The sequence below is a fragment of the Petaurus breviceps genome, unplaced genomic scaffold (genome assembly GCF_028583685.1).
Source record: "Petaurus breviceps papuanus isolate PSGF00001 unplaced genomic scaffold, PetGlider_PUasm1.0 90825, whole genome shotgun sequence".
Taxonomy (NCBI): domain Eukaryota; kingdom Metazoa; phylum Chordata; class Mammalia; order Diprotodontia; family Petauridae; genus Petaurus; species Petaurus breviceps.
In genome coordinates this window covers 802065-818009 of record NW_027187353.1, presented here as the reverse complement: position 1 = coordinate 818009, position 15945 = coordinate 802065, and the positions used below count along the sequence as shown (strand labels likewise).

General features: G+C 41.5%; 2 long non-coding RNA genes across 2 annotated transcripts in view; one reads left to right on the top strand and one right to left on the bottom strand.

Annotated features, from left to right (window-relative positions):
* Window positions 1-2821: 2821 nt before the first annotated feature.
* The window catches only part of LOC138148435 (uncharacterized), a 36838-nt gene continuing 23714 nt past the window's right edge, over window positions 2822-15945 (bottom strand). Inside the window, exons 2-3 of the long non-coding RNA XR_011165064.1 lie at window positions 8923-9014; window positions 2822-3737 (exon numbers count right to left, since the gene is read on the bottom strand). This is a non-coding gene — a long non-coding RNA (uncharacterized lncRNA). The remainder of the gene's footprint in view (window positions 3738-8922; window positions 9015-15945) is intronic.
* On the top strand, window positions 6756-11784 carry LOC138148434 (uncharacterized). Its single transcript, XR_011165063.1, has 2 exons — window positions 6756-7824; window positions 11140-11784. It is a non-coding gene; the product is annotated as an uncharacterized lncRNA (long non-coding RNA).

Here is a 15945-nt window from a genome sequence, read left to right as displayed (position 1 = left end):
ATTGAGGACCTTGAAATCTGACCACAAGTGGCTTTTTAACTCAAACCACTGTTCTAGCCATGAAACCAAACCAAAAAACACGAGTGCCAGATTGCAGACAAACCTGCTTCCATATTTATTTTTCTCAACTAAAAGTAAACAAGTTTCATATTTAGAAAGCAATAGAGTTTCTAAATAGGTTTTACATACTAGCGTCAAAACTTCGAAAAATTACCAAGGAAAATTTTTCTAAGAGCCTGTAAACATTTTCAGTTCTTCCAGCAAAAATACTTAATATCTTTTCTCTTTTTACTTCATTTGTAACTTTATACTTAGCTGCCTAAAGAACTTAAACAGCCATTGTCTTACATATTTAGAATCAGAATGATGTTTTTCCTTTTTATCATAGAAATAGAGTTGAGGCCTCTAGAAGTTAGGGAGTCTGACCTCCAACTTGGGAGGATGCACAGCCATCCAGCTTCTGCTGAATCACTTTTAGGGACAGGAAGGTTGTGGCTCTTCCTACTTGACACCTTTCAGTAAGCATTACTTTTTTTAAAAATAAATGCTTTATTAACTTCTATTTACATCCTTCACTTCCACAAGATTTTGAGTTACAAATTTTCTCTCCATTTTTCCCCCTACCCACCACCCCAAAATAGTGATCCCACTGGATATCCCCTCCTCCAATCTGCTTTCTCCTATATCTTCTCCCATACCCCCTCCAAATTTCTAGTACAGGACGGTGGATCTCTATGCCCCAGTGCCTGTATATCTTACTTCCCAGTTACATGTAAAATAATATTAATAATACTGTGTGTGTATATATAAATTTTTTTTTAACATTTGATTTTAAAGCTTTGAATTCCAGATTCATTCCCTTCCTCCCTTGTCACCCACCCTTACTGGGAAGATAAGCAATTCAATATAGGTTGTACATGTGTAGCTATGCAAAACATTTCCATAGTGGATATATTATAAAAGACTGACTATATTTCTCACCCTCCTATCCCACCTCCCACTTGTTCTATTCTTTACTTTGATCCTGTCCCTTTTCAAAAGTGGGTGCTTCCAACTTCCTTCCCCCCCAGTCTGGCTTCCCTTCCATCATTCCCCTTCTCATCTCATTACCTCCATAAGCCAAATTCAATGAGAATAAGGTTGACCCCATTCCCTTTTGCCTTCCTGTTCCTCCCCTCCATTGTGACCATTTCCTTTGCCTTTTCTATATGAGATGGTTTACCCCATTCTGTCTCTCCCCATCTCCTGTCATTATATTCGTCTCTCACCTTTTAATTTCACCTTTTAATATCCCTATTAAATTGGTCCTGTGCCCTCTATGTATACCTGTACACATATATACATACATTCACATAGGTATTCATACACCCATATACCCTCATATAGACATATATATGTATGTATACAGATATATATATATATACATTTCTATTCCCTTCAACTATTATACTGAGAAGTTTCATAAGTTACAATAACCATTCTTCCATATAGTAATGTAAATATCAACTTTGTTCTTTATGATTTCTTTTCCCTGTTTACCTTCTCATGCTTCTCTTGCTTCTTGTATCTGAATGTCAAACTTTCTGTTCAACTCTGGTTTTTTCATCAAGAATGCTTGAAAGTCCTCTATTCCACTGAATGACCATATTTTCCCCTGAAACATGATACTCAGTTTTGCTGGGTAGGTGATTCTTGATTTTAATCCCAGCTCCTTTTCCATCTGGCAAATTTGACTTTTTAAAGCATTCTTCTCCTCATTGCCTTTTTGAGCCCGTTTTGCCATTTGAGTCAGTCTGTTTTTTAAGTTGTTATTTTCTTCAGTCAGGTTGTTGACTCCCATTTCATAATTTTCTTGCATTGTTCTCATTTCTCTTCCCAATTTTTCCTCCACTTCTCTTATCTGCTTTTCAAAATCCTTCTTAAGGGCCTCTATGGCCTGTAACCAGCTCATATTTTTCTTGGAAGCTTTTGGTGCAGGAGTTCTAACTTCACTGTCTTCCTCCTTTTCCATGCTTTGATCCTTTTTGTCCCCAAAATGGGAATGTAAAGTTGGGTTGCTCTGCTTGCTTTGCTTCCCTCATTTACTCATGTTGCCACTCAATTACTTGACTTTTGGGCTTTTTGCCACAGTAGGACTCTACCACCAGACAGGGGAGCTTAATCCCAAATGCTGGAGTTTTCTCACCTGCGAAAGATATTAGTTGGCTGCCCTCTCTAAAGCCTCCACACACTCTGGCAAGCTGGTCGCACACCCCAGGACTTCTACCCTAGACCGTAATCCAGACCCAAGCAGGTTAAAGCAAGAACAGTTACCCCTCAGACTGGTCGCTTGGTCCTCCTACAATCTGCAGGCCAGGAGCTGAAGCTGCCAAGTGGTGGTGGCTGCACAGTCATGACAACTCAGCGGCTTCTCACCCCAGGGGCAAAGGCCAACCACACTCCCAAACTACCAGATTCCAAAGTCCACACTTCACTGACCTCTCACTTTGTCCTTAGAATCTATGGGTTGATAATTCTGGAAACCGCTACAGCTGCTGGTGATCTGCAGTCCCTCCAGCCAGTGGCTGGTCAGGCCTGCCCTGAGGCTAAAACTATAGGGGCTGGGGTCAGCTCCCAGAGTGCTGTGCTGACCCCTTCCTGCCCTGCCAGCTGTCCTCAGTAGGAGGTTAGCTTCTCTGTGTCATTTTGTGGGTTCTGTAGCTCCAGGGTGTGTTCAGAGTCACCTTTTACATGAATTGGAGGAGGTGGGAGCCCACTTTTTTTTTTAAAGCTAGGGGAATTCAAAATTTATTTTTTTTCCATATCTTTTTTGTCTTTATTAATTTGTTTTCTTTCGGTTTACAAAATTTAGTTCCACAAATCCTTGAGTTTCAAATTTTCTTCCCCTCCCCCACCATGGCAGCATACAATCAAGTATAGGATCTGCAAATACTTTCACATTAGACATTAGTCATGTTATAAAGAAGGATTGTATCGGAATGAACAATGGGAAAGAGGGAACAAAACCAAACAAGAAAAAGAGCAGGTAGTTTACTTCAATCAGCATTCAAAGTTTTCTTTATAGTTCTTTCTCTGAATGTAGACATCTCTCTCCATCATGAGTCTTTTGGAGTTGTCTTCTAGCCCTGCATTGCTGAGAAGAATCCAGTCTATCAAAGCTGATCATCACACATATGTTGTGTCTGTAATTGTGTACAAATTTCTCCTGGTTGTGCTTTTCTCACTCAGCATTAGTTTGTATAAGCCTCTTCAGGTAAATATGAAGTCCGTCTGCTCCTTGTTTCTTATAGCACCATAGTATTCCATTACAATCATATACCACAACTTGTTCAGCCATTCCCCAATTGATGGGCATCCCCTTAATTTCCAATTCTTTGCCACCACAAAAAGAGCCACTATAAATATTTTTGTACATATGGGTCTTCCTCCTGATTCCAATGATCTCTTTGGGATACAACCCTAGAAGTGGTATTGCTGGGTCAAAGGGTATGAAATTATTCATAGCCTTTTGGGAATAGTTCCAGATTGCTCTCCAGAATGGTTGAATCAGTTCACAATTCCACCAGCAATGCATTAGTTTTCTAATTTTTCCACATCCTCTCCAGCATTTGTCGTTTTCCTGTTTTGTCATCCTAGCCAATCTGACTTGTGAGATGTGGTACATCAGAGTTGTTTTGATTTGCATTTTGTAGTAAGCATTACTTCTTAGAGAAATGGCCAAACACCCCAAATGATATCTGTAGCATGGAATTCGTACTGTTAATAACCCCATGAAAGGAAGTTCAGATTCCCTAATGAAACGAAATACAAATCAAGACTTTGAAGTACTGTCTCACCCCCAATAGTTAAACAAGAAAACATTGACAGGTCTTCAGGGCAGCTGCTGGCCTGGGGGCTGCTGTTTTTTTTTTTTTAAGCTTTTTAATAGCTTTAAACTGCACTAAGACTTTTGGGACACCCTGGATAAAATCACTATGACTCAAAGATAGCTATAAGTGGGGACTGGGGCCAGGGGGAGGGGGGAGAGGGGAAGACAGAATACAAATATGGCTTATCAGTATTCTAATCTGCCTATACAAAAATGCAACTGGTTTTTAATAAGCAGTTATTACAACCAATCATGGGAATGACTGAATAAATGGTATTAATGTTATGAGATATTATGATGCCATAAGCAGGAAGAGTATAAGAAAATAGGCTTATGGGGGCTCACTTATGAGAAGAGTCTTGAGATTCCCTGGTTGAGATTCTGAGTGACCGTATGTTCAGGGCTCCCTGATTGCTCAGATGTAAAGACTCTCTCAGTCCAGAATTATGCCTGAAAAAGCACAGGTGGAGCCAAGATGATGGAATAGAAGCACAAACTTGGTGTGAGCTCCGGCTCCCACCACTTCCAGTACATGTAAAAAAAAAAATTACTCTAAACAAAAAGCTACAGAACCCACAAAATGACAGAGAGAAACAAATCTCCCACTGAAGGCAGCCCAGCAGGTGGACAGGAAGGGTCTAGCACACCAGGCTGGGAGCTGAGCACAGTCCCACATAAGCCACGGATCCTGGCCCAAAGGCAGCCCTGACCAGCAGCAACCAGAGAAGGCTTCAGGAGAATGAATCACCAGCAGCTATGGTGGTTTCCAGACTTCTCAACCCATAAACACCAAAGACAAAGTAAAAGGTCAGTGTGGAACTCTGTTGGAACAGGGATGGAAGAATGCAGTCCAGCCCCAGCCCCCAGGGCAAGAAGCAGAGGAGGCCTGGCGGCTGTGCAGCCCCACTGAGTGGCTACCTCAGGAGCTCCTGGCCTGCAGATTGTAGGGGGACCAAGTGACCATTCAGAGGACAATTGCTCTTGCTTTAACCTGCTTGGATCTGGATCACAGTCTTGGGTGGTGGTCCTGTGGTGTGTGGCCAGTGAGCCAGAGCTTGTGGGGGCTGCAGAGAAGGTACCCTCCTAATAGCTCTGGCAGCTGCAAAAACCCCAGTGATTTGACACAAAGCTCTCTCCATTCTGGGAGCAGAGTTCTACCATGGCAAAGAGCTCAAAAGTCAAGTAATTGGCTGGCAATATGAACAAGCAGAGGAAGTACAAACAGACCATACAATCCTTTTTTGAGGACAAAAAGTATCGAGGCATGGAGTGGAAGGAAGACAGCAAAGGCAGAACCCCTGCATCAAAAGCCTCCAAGAAAAATATGAACTGATTACAGGCCATGGAGGAGCCCAAGAAGAATTTTGAAAATCAAGTAAGAGAAGTGGAGGGAAAATTGGGAAGAGAAATGAGAATAATGCAAGAAAATCATGAAAAGCAAGTCAACAGCCTGCTAAAGGAGACCCAAAAATACACTGAAGAAAATAACATCTTAAAAAAATAGACTAACTCAAATGGCAAAAGAGGCCCAAAAAGCCAGTGAGGAGAAGAATGCCTTAAAAAGCCAAATTTGCCAGATGGAAAAGGAATTTCAAAACCTCATTGAAGAGAATAACTCCTTCAAAATTAGATTGGAGCAATTGGAAGCTAATGACTATGAAAAATCAAGATACTATAAAACATATCCAAACAAATGAAAAAATAGAAGGCAATGTGAAATATCTCATTGGGAAAATCACTGACCTGGAAAATAAATCCAGGAGAGATAATTTTAAAAATATTGGACTACCTGAAAGCCAAGATCAAAAAAAGAACCTAGAAATCATCCTTCAAGAAATTCTCAAAGAAAATTGCCCTGATACTTTAGAACCAGAAGGCAAAATAGAAATTGAAAGAATTCACTGATTACCTCTTTAAAAAGATCCCAAAAAGAAAACTCCTAGGAATATTATAGCCAAATTCCAGAGTTCCCAGGTCAAGGAGAAAATACTGCAAATAATCAGGAAGAAACAATTTGAATATTGTGGAAACAATCAGAATAACACAAGACCTAGCAGCTTCTACATTAAGGGATCAAAGGGCTTGGAAAATGATATTCCGGAGGTCAAAGGAGCTAGTACTAAAACCAAGAATCGCCTAGCCAGCAAAACTGAGTATAATGCTACAGGAGAAAATATGGTCACTCAATGAAATAGAAGGATTTTCAAGCATTCTTGATGAAAAAGCCAGAGCTGAACAGAAAATTTGACATTCAAGTACAAGAAGCAAGAGAGGCATGAGAAGGTAAACAGGAACAAGAAATCATAAGGAACTTATTAAAATCGAACTATTTACATTCCTACATGGAAAAATGATCATTGTAACTCATAAGACTTTTCTCAGTATGAGGATAGTTGAAGGGAATATATGTGTATATGTGTGTGTACATGTATGTATAGGAGGGTGTATGTGTATATAAATATATATGTGAGTGTGGGCATATGTATGTTCATGTATACATAGAGGGCACAGGATGAGTTGAATATGAAGGGATGATATCTAAAAAATAAAATTAAGAGGTGACAGGAATTAATTGGGAGAAGGAGAAAGGAAGAGATAGATTAGGGTAAATTATCTCATAAAAGAGGCAAGAGAAAATTTACAATGGAGGGGAAGAGCAGGAAGGTGAAAGGGAATAGGACAACCTTATTCTCATTGAATTTGGCTTAAGGAGGGAATAACATACACATTGAACTGGGTATCTTACCCTACAAAGAAAATAGGGGGGTAGGACATAAGAAGGGGGATGATAGAAGGGAGGGCAGATTTGGGGAGAGGGTAGTTAGAAACAAACTTTTTTTTTGGAGAGCAATTGGGGTTAAGTGATTTGCCCAATGTCACACTGCTAGTTTTTGTGTTAAGTGTCTGAGGTCACATCCAAACCCAGGTCCTCCTGATTCCAGGGCCAGTGCTCTATTCACTGCACCACCTAGCCGTCCAGCAAACATTTTTGAAAAGGGATATGGTCAAAGGAGAAAATAGAATAAGTGAGGGGCAGGATAGGATGGAGGGAAATATAGTGAGTCTTTCACAATATACTATGGAAATGATTTGGTTAACTGCACATGTACAACCTATATTGAATTGTTTATCTTCCCAGTGGGGGTGAGTAAAGAGGGAAGAAGAGAAAAAGTCTGGAACTCAAAGTTTTAAAAGCAAATGTTTAAAAAAAAAATTTGTTTTTTACATGCAACTGGGAAATAAGATGTACAGGCACTGGGGTATAGAAATCCATCTTGCCCTACTAGAAAGTTAGGGAGGTGATGGGGGAGGATTGATTGGGGGAAGGGCATTCAGTAGGCTTGCTATTTTAGGGTGGGGGTAGGGGAAAGACAGGGAGAAAAAATTGTAATTCAAAATCTTGTGGAAATGAATGTTTAAAACTAAAAATAAATAAATTTTTTTAAAAATTTAAAAATTTTTTAAAAGAAAATAGACCTATGAAGTGATAGAAACAGAAGCCAATGGAATAAGTAGCTTATATGTTGACTCCAATTATGTAGAAGTACATAGATATGGTTTGGTTTGCTTAAATGTTACAATTTTTTTTTCTATTTTGTCAGAATACTTTACATTTGGGAGTTTTTCCTGGAGATTTGCCCCCACGTTTGGTTTAGTTTCTGGCTTATCAGTATTTTCTGCAAATACTAAACTTGCAAATTTCAAAGAAAGGAGACAACTCTGTCATGCTTTTTTCCATTCTGCAGCACTGTGAAAGAACACCCTCTTCTTCCTTTGATGTAAATTAATTTTATATCATTTTGTTTTGTTTTGTTTTTAAGATTAGCAATAACAATGTCTGAAAACTTATATGCAACTATTCTCTCCAGTCCCTTTCTAGGAAAGAAGCCCAGAGGAGTAAAGAAATTGCATTTCAACTCATTTATGAAGGCCCTGTGGTGTGCTGGGTACTAGAGGTACAGAGGTTTAAAATGATGTAATACCTGCCCTTAGGGAGTTTACTCTAGTTTACAGTGTGTGCCCCAAGATTACCAGTAAGAAAAGGATACAGAAAAAAAAGAAGCAGACAAAGGCTATTAAAGTTTTAAGGAAGGAAATCACTGGGGTGGGGAGAGGGGGACTGAGTTGAGCCTTGAAGCATTTATTAAGCACCTACTATATGCTAGGCTGATTTTACTAAGCACTATAGAGATCCAAAGACAAAAATGAAATTATCTTTGCCCTCAAACTACAATGAGGGGTGGAAGATAGGAAGACACAGAAGTAAATTCAGCCTATGTACAAAATAATGCAAAATATTCAAACAGCCTTAGTAAAAAGGTGGAGTGGTGTGATGTTATGTTCAAGGGCTTCTGTGGGAAGCTGCCCTTGTGCTCTCTTTTGAGAGAAGCTGAGGATTTCTAGAGTCAGGGTTGAGCAATGGTAAGGAGGGAGCCTGCCATCGAGATCCTAGTAAGTAGGGTGGAGTTCTCAACACAAGCTCAATGCATTCTCCATTATCATTTTCTTGAGTCTGCAGAAATATGTTAAGTAAATTTGGGAAGAGACCTGGGAAACACCTGAGGAAGAGGAAGAGTTTGGGGGCCAGGCCATGCATGATGATGGCCAGCATTGAGCTGTCCTGTGCTAAGCATCCTAATGATCCTACTAAGCTAAACATTTATAGTTGGCTGTCATAACCACATTAAACTCAGAACAAAGTCTGACACATTCAATTATGTATATATATGTATACACACACACACACATACGCATATATATATATATACACACATATGTGTGTGTGATTGTTACTGTATTACATGGTAATTAGGCACAAATGGAAATAGTAAATAGTTCAAAGAAATGACTAATTAGCATTACCATTAGACAAACAAAGCAGATCTCTGGTTTTCCTCTAACTTTGTTCTCTAGGGTATTATAATCAGTTTCATTTATAACAATTTACCCTGATACTATGTGCCATTGAATTAACAAGCCCGTGGTGGAGAAGGCCCCAACCCTGGAGTGAAAGGACATGGGTTTGAATCCCAGTTTTGTGATTTCTTACTTACTTGACTGTCCTGGACCCTTTCACTTTGTCTCTCCAGGCCTCAGTTTCCTCTTTTGTAAAACCAGGATTTTCTAATCTGGATTCTGTGGATGCCTGTGGATAGATTTCAAGGGCTTCATGAACTTGGATAGGAAAAGAAATGACATCTTTATTTTTAGTAACCTCTAACAGAAATTTACCGTTTCCTCCAATTATGAAAGCAAATGTGGTTCACTGAAGTGGTCCCTAAGCTTTCTCGAACTGCCCAAGGGGCCCAAAAAGTCCTGCTGATTGATAGACGATCTCTGAGGTCCCTTCCAGCTCTGAATCCTGTGTTCTGGATCAGCCCTGTTCTTAAACCTTATCTTTCTAGCAGTCCAGTGGAGTTCCCATCCCTTCCCAGTCTTACCCCAAAGAAAAGAAAAATATGGTGCATCCCCCCATTGCCTGGGGCTAAGGTTCTTCTTGCCCCTTTTTTGCCTACATCTAATGAGCCCATATTTCCAGCTCCCAGTCTGGGTGCTAAGTAACCTGGATCCTTGGAAAGCTTTAGGCAACAAGAATACCAAAAATCAGGGAACGTGGCCCAGGTTATAACAGGATAACCATTCTGTAGGGCAATGAGGAGACCCAGGCCTTCATTGGTGGTGGAGCTTGGGAGGTAAAAGGCCATAGGGAGAATGGGCTCTAGGGATTTTGAGGGTAGAAAAATGGAAGAAATTAAAGGAGAGGAAAGAGGAGGAGACCTTCCTGCCTAAGCCTCTAACCTTTGGGACAAGCCAAAACTCCAGGGCAAGGAAGCAGCACCCCATCCCCTCTGCTCCATCCCCAATTCCATTCTGATCGCTTTGATATGACCTGAAATCTGCATATCAGGAGTAAGGCAATAATTTTTCCTAGATACACTGTTCTGTCTTCCTGGCTCTCCTACCTATCTCACTGCTCCTAGGGGCTCCCTTCTTCAAGTTTCCCTTTCCAAACCATTCTCCATATATCTGCCAAAAGAATATCCTGAAAGGGGCAGCTGGGTGGCACAGTGGATAGAGCACTGGCCCTGGGGTCCCGGGAGGACCTCAGTTCAAATGTGGCCCCAGACATTGGCTGTGTGATCCTGGGCAGGTCACTTAACCCTGTTAGCTTCAGTTTCCTCATCTGTAATATGAGCCAGAGAAGGAAATGGCAAACCCCTCTAGTATCTCTGCCAAGAAAACCCTAATGGAGTCACAAAAACTCAGACACAACTGAAAACACTGAACAACAACCATGCCTATTTATACATGAACATGTCTCCCTGCAACTGAACATCAGTTCCTTGAGGGCGGGACTTTTTTCTTTTTTCCATTTTTGTCTCCATAGCCTCAGAGCCTAGCACAGTGCCTGGCAAATAGTGGATAATAAATGATTTTCTGGGCATAGTAGGTACTTAATCAGTGCTTGATGGATTATCTTGAGGTTCTACCATCTTCAATGGTAGAGGCTCATTTGGCTTAGCCATGAATGGGGTCAGGATTAAGGACCACAAGCCTCCACAAACAAACCCCTACAGGGTATTTGATCTCCTTAATTTTCCCAGTCCACTCAAAGGAATGACAGCCTTTTAAAGCACACATATTACAACTGGCACCAAGAAATGAAGGGGGAGGGATGTTCCTTCAGGAACCCCATTTTTCCTAAATTGCTTAGCACTGAGGTACATTTGACAAATGAGATGAATACCTGAGTTAAACAATAAGCCAGAAACCTTCCCAGCCTCCTGGAATAGTTAGACTGTACATGTAGGCTAATAAAGTGTGTTGAATGAGATTTTTGCAGGCCACTAGGTGGTGAGAACATATTTGGAATCTGTCGAGAAAATGAACGCTGACAGATTTTTTTTTAAGGGAAAAGTTGGATGCTAAAGGGTCCTCCCTCTCTGGGCTGTGTTCCAAGAAAGCAGGAAAAGAAACAGCCTAAAATGATTAAATTTAAAGTGGATGGTGGATGTTGAGAATTTTTTTTCTTCCATAAAAAGTCTTTCTCCTCCCTCCACAGTCACTGTAGGCCTGGAGTAGCCTCCAACTCTCTTCCCCAAATCATTATTCTCAGAAATCTCCAAACATATATTTTGAGAGCAAAACTGCAAATCCATTTTAAACGTCATCCAATTAGCCTAGAAAAACATTTGAGGGCTATTGACTTCAGTCTCAGTCTGTGTTCTTGTCCATTTTTTTTCTGCTACATGATGCATGGTAAATTCAAGATGGAGGCTACCGGGTACATTCAGCAGACGAAGCTATGGGCCTCTTCATTCTTACCAAATAGAACCAAAAACTTTAAAAGAAAACATGGGAGCCTTTCACCTCCTTAGCTACTGACTTGGCTTCAGTTAATGGAAAGGAAAGCAACCTCACCGGCACCAGGACCCTTACCACATGGAACTGCTAAAGAGGGAGGTACTTGAGCTTTGGATGGCCTCTGGAGTGGTGAGCCAGAGAGAAGCTGGTCTATCTTCCCCATCCCATCTTGAAACACAGGGGAAGCATTCAGTCCTGGAGCCCTAAGAAAGGCCAGCTGAGGAGAAGGCAGTGAGAAGAATACTGTCCTTTTCTTCCAGGAAGCACAAAACCCCCTCTGGTTAATCTCTGGTCAGGACATCCTCAGTAAAGTCAGATCCCCCTTGGACAAGTAGGGAAATGGGAAACAAATCCATCCTGTAAAAGACTTGAGAAACTGGGTCTCTGCTAGACCTTTATCTTTCTCCTGAGCTTTTGGAGTTGACCCTGTCTCCTCCACAGCAGAAAATGATGGGGGAGAAAAGTCACCAAGGTCATCACTGTAGGACTAACCATTTCTTTTAATTTTATCTAAAATCTTTGGAATAAAATATTTCCATAACATAATACAATATTTTAAATGATAATGTGCAGGCTAATCCACTTGGAGAGACATGGAGACTGCGTCACAGTCCTGAGAACCAGAGCAACCAAGCCAATTCTCTCCTCTCACATTTGCTCGGTTTCTTTTCTAGGAAATAGAAACAATAATATTGGTATTACCTACCTCAAAATATCTGGTGGGTTGTAAAGCACTGTATGACTATGAACTATTATTTTATATTAGATAATAATTATAAAGTGCTTACTACACTACCCAGCACATAGTAGGGCTATATAAATGCTTTTGTTGTTCAGTCATTTCCAGCCACATCTGAGTCTTCATGACTCCATTTGGGATCTTCTTGGCAAAGATACTAAAGTGATTTGCCATTTCCTTCTCCAGCTCATTTTAAAGATGAGGAAACTGAGGCAAACAAGTTATGTGACTTGCCCAAGGTTACACAGCTAGTAACCCTCTGAGGCTGGATTTGAACTCAGGAAGATGGGCCTTCCTGAGTCCAAGTCCAGTGCTATTATTATTATTAATTATCATCATCATTATTAAAAGAGGAAACATTAGAATCAGAAGTCAATCTGTCAGTCAAGCATCTATCAGCCAGGCACAGTACCAGGTACTAGAGATACACATACAAGAGTGAAACCATGCCTGACCTTGAGAAGTTTTTATTTATCTATGGGAAGACTTGAGCTCAAGGCCCCTTTGTTACAAATACTGGCAGAGTGACCTTAGTTAAGCAAATCACTTACCCCCTCAGTGTCCCCAGACAACTTTAACACCTTAAGCTGACAATGGAGATTTGCACCCGGCTCTCCTCCCTGGTGGTCTTTTATGCCACTGAAATCCTAAATCCAAATCACAAACAAGCAAGTGAATGAATGAGCACTGCTTGGCACTGTCTGGCCAAGCTCTAAGTCCTGACGGTTTGTCCATTTAACTGCACGTCATCATCTGGAAAATGGGCATGCTGCGATCACCTTACTTCTGTGTGGAAGGTTAGGGACAACTCTTCAGAAATAGTGCAGATCTCATTTAGGAAGCTCCAGACCCTGGCACACTCAGCATGAGAACAGCATTTATATGGAGCTTTGATGTTTACAAATGTCTCTTTTTATCTTCATAAAACCCCTGGGAGCCAGGTGTTCTGATTATCCCTGTTTTATAGGTAATGGTTAAGTGACTTGCCCAGCACCATAAAGTCAGTAAGCATCTGAAGCTGGATTTGAATGCAGATCTTCCTGACTCCATGATCCCAGGCCCATGACACCACCTAACAGCTAGGGCAAGCAGAGTCTTCATGTTTTATGTGTCACCTGATATTAATAATCAGAAATGCGGTTATCTTGTATCATTTCATCTTCTAAGATCAAGCTGTCAGTTTTCCTTTGTAAAGCTGATGGGAATTCCACTTTTAGACCAGAATGATAGCCATACAACTGGGATCCCCTCTTAGCAAAATTCCCCATTGGTGTCATGAAATGAACATTGGATTTAGCCCCTGAGCCCTGGGTGCAAATCCCACATCTGCCACTTACTACCTAGGTGACTTTCTGCTAATCCCTTAACAGCTCTAGGTTTCAGATAAAAAATGATGGGGTTGAGCTAGGGGGTTTCTAGGGTCTATTCCAGCTAGAAATCCAGAATCCCGAGGTAGGCAGATCGATCAAAAAGCTCCCTCTCCCGACTGAGGATAAAATACAAACTCTCACCCCAGCCTATCATACCAGGCCCATCATTCATTAGTTTCTTACTTATTATGTCCCTTCCAAACTGTCTGACTTGCTCATCTCCCACCTCCATGCCATTGCATAGACCGTCCTGCATGTCTGAAATATACGCACTTACTTCTACCTCCTAGAATTCCTAGCTTCCTCAAAAACTCAGCTTAAGTCCCACCTCCTACAGGAAGCCTATCCTGATAGGTGGGACAGAGCCTGAGGTCAAAAAGACTTGAGTTACTAGCTGTGTGACCCTGGACAATTCACATAACTTCTGTTTGCCTCAGTTACCTCATCTGCAAAATGGGGGTAATAATAGCACCTAGCTCCTTGAATTATTGCAAAGATTAAATATAATAGTATTTGTGAAGTGCTTAGCATAGAGCCTATACATGATGAGCACTATATAAATAATAACTATTATTTAAATTATTATTATTCTCCAAGTGGCTAGTGCCCTCTCCCTCCCTATGTTATTTTAAATAGATAGATGGAAAAATGGATAGATGTTTTGCATCACATTTAATATATACTACATATATACATTTTAAACATATATACACATACACATATACATGCCTCTATGTGTATGTGTGTTGGGCAGCTAGGGGGCACCATAGGGCACAGAGTACCAGGACTGGAGTCAGAAAGACTCATCTTCCCAAGTTCAAATCTGGCCTCAGACATTTACTAGCTGGGTGACCCTGGGCAAGTCACTTCACCCTGTTTGCCTCAGTTTCCTCATCTGTAAAATGAGCTGGAAAAAGAAATGGCAAACCTTTCCAGTATCTCTGCCAAGAAAACCCCAAATGGAGTCACAGAGAGTCAGACATGACTGAAACAATGAATCTGTTGTTCCCTCTGCCAATGGAATGGAAATTCCTTGAAAGCAAGGATTGTTTTGATTTTGTCTCTGTAGCCCCAGCACCTGTGTGCCTGGCACACAGTAGATACTTAATAAATGCATGAATGAATGTTAATCTGGTCCTGCAGCATTGGCTGCCCTTACTGATTATTAGTGGAGAAGCCTCCAGAGTGTAGCAGCAAATGGGTTGAGGAAAGAGTGTCCTAGAGATAGGAGTAGTATGGGAAGGGATAGCAAGGAAGGACCATGAAGCATCGATACTAGAAGGGACCTGAAAGATCACCCAATGAAGCCAAAGGTCAGAGAGGGTCAGTGACTTCTCCAAGGTCACACAAGCCTTCATGGCAGAGCTGGGAGTTAATCCCAGACCCCTTCACTTCCAAGTCCAGTGATCTTCCCATCACACTCTGGTGTCACTACAGATGCCAACACCCAGCACAGGGACCAGAGAGTGGAGGTAGTTATTTTAGTAACCCCTTCCCAGGGAAACCCCTGAGTTTAGGAAGGAGTCAACAAGCAACCCTTTTCTTCCATAGAGGCAGAGTTAATGCACAGAACAGCCCTTTAAGAATATGTAGGAAAGACTATGAAATCCCCAAGTGAAAGGATCCCTATAAAGAAGACAAATGTATATGTACCTAGTTTTATTTTAAAATGCAAGGTTCTGCTAACCCAAGCCCAGAAGTAGCAGAGACGTGGACTTATCCATCCATCAGCTATACCAAAATTGGAAGTAAACCTGGTGGAGTATTAGGTAGAAACTGGGTTAAGTCTGAGACCACTGTCCCAGGAACTAAGGCAGGTAGAAGGGAGAGTGGCCACAGGTGAGGGGGCGAAGTTCCTGTATTAGCTTTACTGTATCTTCCCAATAAATATCTCCCCAAAACTACCTTTGTAAATGCATTTTTAAAGAATAAAGTTAAATGAGTTCCTCAAGTTGAAGAGGGGGATAGATGGTTCCTCAGAAATCTCCCTTGAGCTTGCAGGATTGCGATTAGAATGTTTTTGATTCTGAATTGATTTGGTTTCCCACATTTACTTTCACCAGTTTCACTTTCCCCCATTGGTTCACTGCCTCTGCCTACAGCCAGGTACCTGGCCTGCTTATTGCAGGGGCCAGATTTCCTGGGTGTGTTCAGGCTGCAATCTGTTGTGAGGAAGGAGGGACAAGCCACACAGAAAGGAGCTATCCCTTTAGGTACAGCCCCTCTGAGTGGCATCAGAGCACAGGTTGAGGCCTTGGTTCTTGCATCCAGCAAAACAAGAACACAGATTATCCAGGCCTGGGCAGGCCTGGGCAGGGGGGTGCTGGGGCACCAAACCACACGTGAGCTGGTTTGGATGGGGAGGAGATGTGAAAAGTTTGTGTTGTGACTGCACATAGACAGTGTGGTCTCCTGTTTTGTTTTTGTGCTGGGGTGCTTGGGGGTTTTTTCATACTGTAAAAATAGCTTGGTGGGACAGCATATTCCAGCATTCCTGGAAACAAAAACTGAACCAGCCCCTATGATGTTCTGCTTCATGTTTGGCAGGAGATTCCAGCCTCTCCTGATGTCCCCAACAGCAGGCAGAGGAGGCCTGTGACATC